This window comes from Podarcis tiliguerta (assembly GCF_965153285.1).
Source record: "Podarcis tiliguerta genome assembly, chromosome: Z".
Classification (NCBI taxonomy): domain Eukaryota; kingdom Metazoa; phylum Chordata; class Lepidosauria; order Squamata; family Lacertidae; genus Podarcis; species Podarcis tiliguerta.
In genome coordinates, this window is record NC_139553.1 from 37,675,888 (window position 1) to 37,686,058 (window position 10,171).

Consider the following 10,171-nt stretch of genomic DNA (forward strand, 5'->3'; position numbering starts at 1 on the left):
AAATGTGAACTCTGGAATGTTGGGGTTAAATGAAAAGGACAAGTCAGCAAACAAGCCAGCAATGAGGGAGTCAGAGCTGAAGAATCTCTGCTCTAGTCCAACTTATACCCAAGAAGAAGATTCCATTCATTTTCAAAAATTTAGCAGGTAGAAGTATGTAATTTGCTTGAAGGTGTTTTAATGCTATGTTTTACATTGCTGAAATCCACCTTGGTAAAGGGCAGGTAATAATAACAATAATAATGTAGTAGTTTTTAGGGAGAACCAAATTGGTGCCTTGCAGATGTTCCTGGACTCCCACCACCCCTGACCACTGTTCCCTATTGTCTGGGGTTGAGAGTTTATCACATCTGCAGAATACCACATTTGCTATCCCTATTGTGTTTGTTCACTTGTTTCTATTTTGGACTGATGTAACCTTGACAGTCCCAAAGTTGTGATCTAACAGGTTTACATATTGGAGAGGCTATCTCTCGGATAAGCTGGTCAGGAGTTCTTAATGGCTTAATGTACTAAAAGCAGTACTTTGCAGATGCTGCTGTAGCTAATAGAAATCCAGTGCAGTTCCCTCAGCAGACGTTTAATAAGTATGCAGCAGTGAAACCACTTAACTTCCTTGCTGCAGTGTTCTGTACCAGTTGCAGCTTCTTGACCAGTCTCAAGGGAAATCCCACATAGAGTATGCTATAGTAGTCTAATTGTGCACTTACAACTGCATGAATCACAATGCCCAAGATATTCCTGCCCAAGAAAGGGCAGAGTTGGTGTACCAACTTAAGTTAATAATAAGAGCTCCTTGCCATGGAGGTTACCTAAGTCTCCAATGACAGAGATGGATCTAAGATAACTACAAAACTATGTACCTGTTCCATCAGAGGAAGCCCAATCCAATTAAAAACAAGTAGACTACCCACACCCCAGACTTGGGAATCATTCTCCTACAAAAACCCACCAGACTGCATTTGCCAGAGTGGTATAACAGTTAATCCCTCTCCCAAGGGACCTCTAGAAATCAAAGCTCTGTGAGGCGAACAGGGGCCTCCTAACAATGCTCAGTATTCCTAACAATTCTTGGCACTGTTAATACACTACAGTTCCCAGGATTCTTTGGGGGAAGTCATGACTGTTAAAGAGAAATTATACTTCTTTAAATGCATAGTGCAGATGGGGCATTGGTATATTGCAGTGATCCCAGAACAACCCAATGAGCTGGATTAGATTGAATCAAGAGTTCAGGTTAAACTGGGGTAAATCGACCACTGGCTTTTGGTATTACAATACCAAATCAGATATGTATGATTCTTGCAGTTTCTGCCTAGCCAAGCAATGAGAAGATACAAAACAACAGCAACAACATAGAGTTCGTGTAAGAGTCTGGCACATTTCTGCAACACTTTATATTAGGGTTAATCAGCTGATAAAAATCAATGCGGCTGATCATCTGATTAGCTGAACCAAATTGTAATTAGTTTGTAATTAAGATCATTTGTAAGCATACCTCATGTGTGTAATTCCTAAATTAGTTTTATATAACACGGAGCAGATTGAGATGACTTGACTGTGCTCTCTTGTGCAAATTTTGAGTTTTGCTGCTTTTAAAAATCTGCCTCAGTGCTTTCTTCTCATTTCCAAATTATATAATGGGGTGATCTGAGGCCTCCTCTATATTCTTAAAGCACAGTCATCCCGCTCTTCAGATTGGCCCAGTGGCAGCTGGAATAAAGTCAGGGAAGTTACATAGTGTTTGTAGAAACCTTAACTGGATTTCTGGCCACCTGATTTCAGCAAACTGGACATTTTGGTCCCTATCTATACAGGAAAAAATGTTCCGCCTCTTCAAAAAGACACTAAGAAAGTGAGATGTGATTGAAGTCAATGGGAACTGAGTCCCTTTGAAGGACATGAAACACTCTGAAACATCTCAGCCTTCAATTTAATTCCACCTGACATAAACATGATTACCTTCTTTTTTTTATAAATTAAAGCAAATCTGTTGTTTTGTCTGTGCTCATGCACTTCAATTTAAAATAATCTCTGGGGTGTTAATTCTGTGGTGTCTTGTATTCAGTCATTATATGCTTGTAGAAAATCTTATTTAGCAGAAGGCTATCTTGTAATGATTTCAACAAGAGCTTTTGCATTACACATTCATCAGTTCAATGAAAGCTCTTGATCCTTCTCCATAAAGCATGCAATCTTTGTTTAGGGACTACATACCTTTATGGAAAAGGCTACTTCCAAATGCCTCCTTCATACCTTCTCAAAGTATACGCTTGTTTTTTTGGGGGGGTGCTGCTTTCCCCTTCAGGTGTGTGTGTTCAGAGCAACATCTGGAAAGGAGCACCTTTTTTGCATACACCTGTAGGTGTGCTATGTGATTGGTATACACACATACAGCATCATATAGGAATTCTGGTCATATGCAACCCCTATGCATGGATACATTCTACCATTTCTTTTCAAATGTCACTCCGAATGTACAATCTGGCAAAGAGCTGGGCCAGTGGCACATGCAAAGTTAAAAGGTGAGGGGTGGGGCATGGTCCCAATCCTCTCTTCAGCCATGCAGGGCTTATCTACACTTATATTTTGCCCTACTCTTTTGATGCACAGGTCCACTCTTAAAATCTCTGCATCCAAGCATCCGCCCTTTTCTTTTTTGCCATGAGCTTTCCCCACAAAAACCTGCTCTTTAGCACCCATTCGGAGCAAAGGTTTTAAGCAAAGGTTTTAAGCAGATTGCTGCTTTCTCTGATTTAGCTTTAAAGAGCAGGCTTTTGTGGAAGAAGCTCTGGAGGAAACATTAAGGGCACTTAGATACAGCACTTTATAGTGTGGACCACGCCTGGAAAAAGCAGAAGAAAGGTAAATGTGGATAAGCCGTCAGTGTACACATGAGAAGTTCTGAAAAGGTTTTGTCAGACTGGCATGGAAGCTTCAGACATACTAGCCTGGGATTTTCACCCTCCTCCCAGCTCCTTAATACTTCCACTTGTTCTCTGGTATCTTCCTCGTCTTCCTAGACATCATTGATCAGTAGATGCCAACCTTTTCTAGGCTAGAATTCAAAGTCTGCTACATAGGATGCAGTGTTGTTCTTCCTACACTTTCCCCCTCCCTGCCCCCCAAATTTCTGCCCTCTCCTTTCTCTTTCCTTATGTGAAACACTTATTTTTTAATTTTTGCTTGTGTCCCTGGTTTGACCCACATTAGTACTTAAGACTCCTGCCAGCCTAGCAGTTTGAAAGCACGTCAAAGTGCAAGTAGATAAATACTCCGCTCCGGCGGGAAGGTAAACGGCATTTCCGTGTGCTGCTCTGGTTCTCCAGAAGTGGCTTAGTCATGCTGGCCACATGACCCAGAAGCTGTACGCCAGCTCACTTGGCTGATAAAGCGAGATGAGCGCCACAACCCCAGAGTCGGCTATGACTGGCCCTAATGGTCAGGGGTCCCTTTACCTTTACTTTGCTTAGTACTTAAGAATATAATTAGAACCCTGTTGTATTAGATCAGAAATTCATCTAGTCCAGAACTATATTTTGCATGGTGGCCAACCAGCTCTTTGTGAGGCAATCTCACATTTGAGCTCTTTATGAGACTCAGATGGATGCCATCTGGATCTCATGCTTTGTTTACAATTTGTCAGTAAGATGTAAAACATCATCTATTGTCACCTGCCACTGCTTGGCAATTGCCCACATACAAATACATAGGGTACTAAATGTAATTGCATTGTGAGAACTTTTTTCCAATTACAGTGGTACCTCGGTTTAAGAACAGCCCTGTTTACACACTATTCGGTATAAGAGCTCCGCAAAACCGGAAGTAGCGTTCCAGTTAGCGAACTTTACCTTGGTCTACAAATGGAAGCAGAACAGTGGAAGGGCACTGGCAGTGGGAGGCCTTATTAGGGAAAGCACGCCTCGGTTTAAGAATGGCTTTGGTTTAAGAATGGACTTCCGGAACGGATTAAGTTCATAAACCGAGGTACCACTGTAGTTAGACATTGCTTACATCATACACTAGGTCCTTTTGCAGAGGGTGCTTTTTTCATATTGGCTCAAAGCACTTCACTTGCATTCACCAAGTAATCCTTACAAAAATTCTGTAGACCAAGATGATGATTATGATGGATATACTGAAGCAAACAGTTCAGGCCTAGTAATATGGCCTCATTGTGAGTTAATGACTGAACAGAAATTTGAACTCAATATTGTTTGCTCATAGCTCATTCCGGTACATAGCTTAAGTGTAACACTATACTACTGGCTATAGTATTTCCCTTGCCTAAGACTTCTGTATACCTACATACCTACATATAAATGAGCTACTTTAAAACCTTCAATGGTATGTCATAATTGCTCAGTCTTAGTAAATGTTCATCCTGAAATTACTGCGAACATATATTTAATAATCATTTATAAACCAAATTTACCCAATACTGCACTGGAAAATCCTAACATAGCCTAGCACTTACAACTTTCTTTAAAAAATGGTGAACTTCTGTGCAAAGCCAACAATGGGTGAAAAAATAGAAAAATGTCACTCAACTCAAATAAATATCCTTGGAATGCGATAGCAAATATGGTCACAGAGCACATTTTCTTAATTGAAAATTCAAATGATGGGTCAAGGCTAGTTTTCAATGAAACATTCAGCAATGCTGAGTGAAAAATCAATAGCTGTTTTATTATAGATTTCTTCCTCCAAGCCCCAGGCAAACACTCATTTTCCCCATCATAAGGTTTTTATATCCTTAACTCTAATGGTGAACCAGCTCTTCCGTCTTTAAGCCATTCTGCACAATAGGGGCAAGATGAATGGTGTGAGACTGTGCCCTATTTAGAAAGGCTGCTGATTATATCTCTGAAAATTGCAGCTCAAAATTCAGGTTGTGCCTCAGGCCATCACACATTGAAAGGCATCATCGCCTAGGGATGTAAGAAGGTAGCGATTTCTGTTCAAACCTGTACTTGTCATAATTAGTGCTGCTTCCATTCTGCTGCAATTCATTTCCCACCAAATACTACAATACTTGTCTAGCCGTCTGCTATTTAACATAAACATGAGCTACATAACATGAGCTACATAAGTTACTTAACCATTTGCATAACTTAACAATCATTTCAAGATAAAGGAAATGTCAAAACCACTTTTTAGAAGTCATTAATTACGTATCTTATGTGGGCTTCAAAAAGCACAATAGTGATATTAATGAATCCTGGTTGTATTTGCTCGCCTGATTTCCATTCCTGACCACAGATGAGTATTTGAATTGCAACAATTTCTGCTTCCTTTTCCATTTTGTAGGAATTCTTTGACATTCTTCCCCTCTCCACAAAGCAGCAACACTTATAAGGCCAAATTGCAAATGTGCAAAAGTAGTATGTAATTGAAGTAGATCAGAATGATGGCAAACGTTCATAGCACATTAACCATATGCTAATATAAAATGATGGCAAAAATCTGATATGACATTAACAAATCAAAGCAATGCCGTAATCAGTATATAGAAAATAAGCATAAATGCACATTTTAAAAAACCACATAATTCTGTATGGTACATATGGTAATTCACATGGCCTATTCAATTATACACAACCTCTGCACAATTGCAATGTAGCCTTCTGAGTTTCCTTTTCATGTTTGTTCATAAGTGGACTCTCATTCTTTTCTGTCCTTACATTTTAGATTTCCCTCTAGCTTTCTGAAAGACAGAGGTGACCTGAACTGTCACTTTTTAAAATATGAAGGAGTAAGCTGCATTTAACTGACAAGGCGTAGTGTAGTTGATTAGTTTCATGAGTGTAAAAGAAGGGTAGATCCACACTCAGCAGGGCCTTCAAGTGTTTTTACACTAAAAATCCCATCATCCCTGACCACTGGTCCTGGTCGCTAAAGATGATGGGAGTCGTAGTTGAACAACAGCTGCAGACAACGGCAACAGTGTGGGGAATTCCTACACTGACTTGCAGCAGCTATCTAGGGTTTCAGCCAAAGAGCCTTTCCCAGCCTACCTGGATATGCTAGAGACTGAATCAGAGACCTACAAGAACACACTATAGAATAAACAAGATGTTTATTTTAGGTTTTGAATCGGCAATTATGAAATGTATGAGCTCTCACACACTTTCTCAAGGCTTTCACACACACTTTCACACACTTACCCTTCAGATATTAAGATTATCAGTAAATTCTTATACATTGTGGGGAATATCCTACATTTTTTTTTAAAATACACACACACACATAATCTGGGTATTGTCACTGTATGAAAAACAGTGGGGCCTAATTTGATCAGTAGAATGTTTGGTATCTGGTGGCCGGGGCTTGTGTGTTTTCCTCTGGAATCAGCCGCTCCCTCAAGTGTGCTTTCCTTTATGTTCAGTTAAGATTGCCAGTTATGAGGGACCAACTGCCTCGTATTGTTTCCTGCCTCAGACTTGTCTCATGTTGTTGTATTTAGTTTTTCTCATTATGTTGCTTTGTTACAGTATTATTATTATGTGAGCCACTTAATCATCATAACCTCCAATAATAGAATCAGATTTTAAAAGTAAGCTGAACTAATTTTCTTCAAAATATAAGTAAAATCAGCAGGTGTTTTTTTTTAATAGGCATTATAAAATAGAATTCAATGTTAAAAATAAAATTACATGTTAGCAATACATGTCAATATCTGGGTAGTAGGGTTGCCTAAACATTCGTAGCAAGCATCAAAAAATGATATTGCAAAGTTAAAGGTAAAGGACCCCTGACAGTTAAGTCCAGTCGCGAAGCATTCTGGGGTTGTGGTGTTCATCTTGCTTTACTGGTCGAGGGAGCCGACGTTTGTCCGCAGACAGTTTTTCCGGGTCATGTGGCCAGCATGACTAAGCCGCTTCTGGCAAAACCAGAGCAGCACACGAAAACGCCGTTTACCTTCCCGCCAGAGTGGTACCTATTTATCTACTTGCACTTTAACGTGCTTTCGAAATGCTAGGTTGGCAGGAGCTGGGACCGAGCAATGGGAGCTCACTCCGTCTCAGGGATTCGAACCGCCAACCTTCTGATTGGCAAGCCCTAGGCTCAGTGGTTTAGACCACAGCGCCACCAGCATCGCTGATATTGCAAAAGCCCCTTCCTAATATGAATGGGCAGCAAGTTCCAGAGCATACATGCTGCCACACTGAAGGACTGATTCCTTGATGGTGCCACTTATAAGTATCAGTTTCACAGATCTAAGCAGTCAAACAACTGTATATGGGGTAGGCATGTATGATGAGTGAGCTGCATGCATAGAACAATAGAATCATAGAATTCTATAGTTGGAAAGGACCCCAAGTGCCATCTGGTTGAACCCCCTGAAATGCAGGAATATACAGGTAGGATTGAACCCATGACTTCAGAATTATCAGCACCATGCTCTAATCATCTGAGCTAAGATGGAGGTAGGTCAATATGATCCCCTGGGTGCTACCCAAACCAGCATCAAAAATCTAGATTTGAGAGGGTGGAAAACCACTGGGTAGAGGGATGTGTAACATTCTGCCAATGTATGCATTCTTCACAAGCCTACAATTCCCCCCCCCCAAAAAAATACTGTGAAATATATCCTACTGAAATCAATGGGCCTTACTTCCAAGTAAACATGATTAGGAACAGACTGTTAGTCTATAATCCTGACATTCCACAGCAGTCAACGAGATTTAGGTGCCCATACCCAACTGTTGGCACAAGAATTAATCTGAACACATTTTTTCTCCTGCTGGTCTGGCTGCTGTCTGGCTCAAAAAGCTTCAGGTTGATAATGTATATATTAAAAGTAAAGAGACTGTCACACACATTCAGGCATGCAGCCACAATGAGTTTGTAATTATATCCAGGAAATCCCTCTGAAGGCAGCTGGATGGTGCACTTTTTTTTTTTTTTAAGGAAAGGAGAAATTGGCCCACTTGAAATTAAATCACTACATTCTGAATATGTCCAAGAAAATATAATACAACGGCCCTGTAAGCCTTCCTCTCATATTAAATTTGCTGCTACTGGTGCCAACTGGATCAAACAAAAATTTGGAAAGGTGTACTCTAAAAGTAGCCAAATCCCATTCTCTCTTAATTACGAGGCTTGCATGTTGGGATGCTGTACTAAATCATTCTCGCCCAGATGTACTATAATTATACTGGTGAATTAGCCTTATGCTGAGTAACATCATGTACCATAGGTAATAATCAGTCCCCTGAGCTCATCCATTCTACTCATTTGCTCCCTTATGTTCATGAGAAAGGGCTATCTTTGGATTGTTAATTATTATTTTCTTTTTTCTTTTTTTTTAGGAAACTCCTGGTTCTCTTACAGGAAACACACACACAGTTCTTTTCAGAGCTGAGAAACAGGTAGCCAGGAGCTGTGAACATGGAGCTAGGAGTCACAGCCAATGAAGATTAGTATTTCTGGGGCAAGTTGCAACCTGAATAGGATACATCGAAACCCTTCTAGCTGAGGATAGCCAATGGTCTGGGTGGAGGAAGTCATTCCGTGATGCATCAACCCATTACAAGCAATGACTCACCCCACATGGCACCTGCACAGAGACATTTCCCCATTTCCAACATTCTGTGAAACTTTCCCAAGATTACATCACACTCACATATGACCAAGAAATGGAGCTGGGTGTGGAGCTATGCAGACAACAGAACATGAAAAATCAAGCACTATATTTGAGGATAGCATTGATACTGGCTGTTGTGTCCTAACATCAAGCAAAATTCTACTGGGCGCGGTGGGGCACCAAGATATGCGGGCCAGATTTGTATCACCTTGGAGTATTCCAAATGACTAACTTTCTCTGAAGAAGCTGGAGGCTGACTGGCAGCCTGCTTTTCATAACATGAACCGGGCACATTTTTAGAAGGACGGCTGCAGTAGATTTGCCACACAGACAGGGTGCACCCATTTCTCCCACCTACTCCATTCACTATTGAAAAATGGCAAAGTGGGTGAAATTTGCAGGCCTCCCCCCAGTGGATAAAACCTGCTAAATGGCTAGCCTAGAGTTTTGTGGGTATTTGACCTGCAAATTGTAAACATAAGAGAAGTGCCTTTAAGTAAAACAAGAACAACTTTCAAACTGCAGACAAATAGGACCAGGGCCATATATCCTAGTCACATTTAAATATGTTTTTGGGTGGGAATAACTACAAAGGGATGAACTTCATGGGTTAAATCATTTCCTCTGATTACAAGCTAGACCTGTAACTTGTGAAATGGTTCCCCATTCTAGTATCTTCCCAAAGCACAGAGACATAAATTTCACTCTTGCAAATCTTTTATTCTCCTCCCCCCCCCCCCAAAGGGCTGGGATTGGAAAATACTGGTAAATTATTTCCCTATGATTACAAGCTAGACCTGTTAGTCACAAAGGAGTCTCTCCCCTCACCCCACAATCCTTGCATTTACCTTTAGAGGGAGACTTGATTTTCAAACTTAAATTATCTGAATCTAATGATTCTTACTATTTTTATCTAGTATAGAGGGGGAAAACCAATTGGTTTCACTCTGAAAAAGTGTAACAAAACTGTAGCACACAGACACACCTCAAACTGGGCAGAATGTGACAGTCCTCAGAGACCAACTCCCCCCCCCCCCCCAATCTGCTAAGTCTTTAGGGCTCATTGGCACAAATTCCAATTACTTTATTTTGAATAGAACTGTAAACACACATGAATGATAAACAGATATGCTTACCCTATGGAAATATATGGAGCAGCCCACACATGGTATAGTTTTACTGCATGGATGAGAAAAACACCTGTGGCATCTCTGAACTAGGTCATTTATATGTGTGTGGGTGCACCCCTAATTTCAAGTCTTTGTGTATGTATTTTATAAAGAAAATATATATTGCTCCTAGCAAAAGAGATATAGACATATATTAAAACAGTCTGACATTCATCTTCTAAGGCTTTAGAATATCTCAGGGTTTCTGACACAGCACCTGTCAGAATATAAATATCAAAACTAGTGATCAAAAATTGCTTCTTTTTTCAACAGAGCCTTAACAATATATCATAATGGGAGGAACCTATTCCCACACACTTTTATAATCAAGCATCATATTCAGTTCAGGTGCTTTTTCTGCTACAGTGTCAGGAGCTGGAGTCAGGTGTAGGTCAGCAATAAAACACCCGAA

At 40.4% G+C, this 10,171-nt stretch overlaps 1 long non-coding RNA gene across 1 annotated transcript; it reads left to right on the plus strand.

Annotated features, from left to right (window-relative positions):
* The first annotated feature begins 6,376 nt into the window (after positions 1-6,376).
* Positions 6,377-9,941, plus strand: LOC310669218. Its single transcript, XR_014507077.1, has 2 exons — positions 6,377-6,458; positions 8,316-9,941. It is a non-coding gene; the product is annotated as an uncharacterized lncRNA (long non-coding RNA).
* Positions 9,942-10,171: the final 230 nt, after the last annotated feature.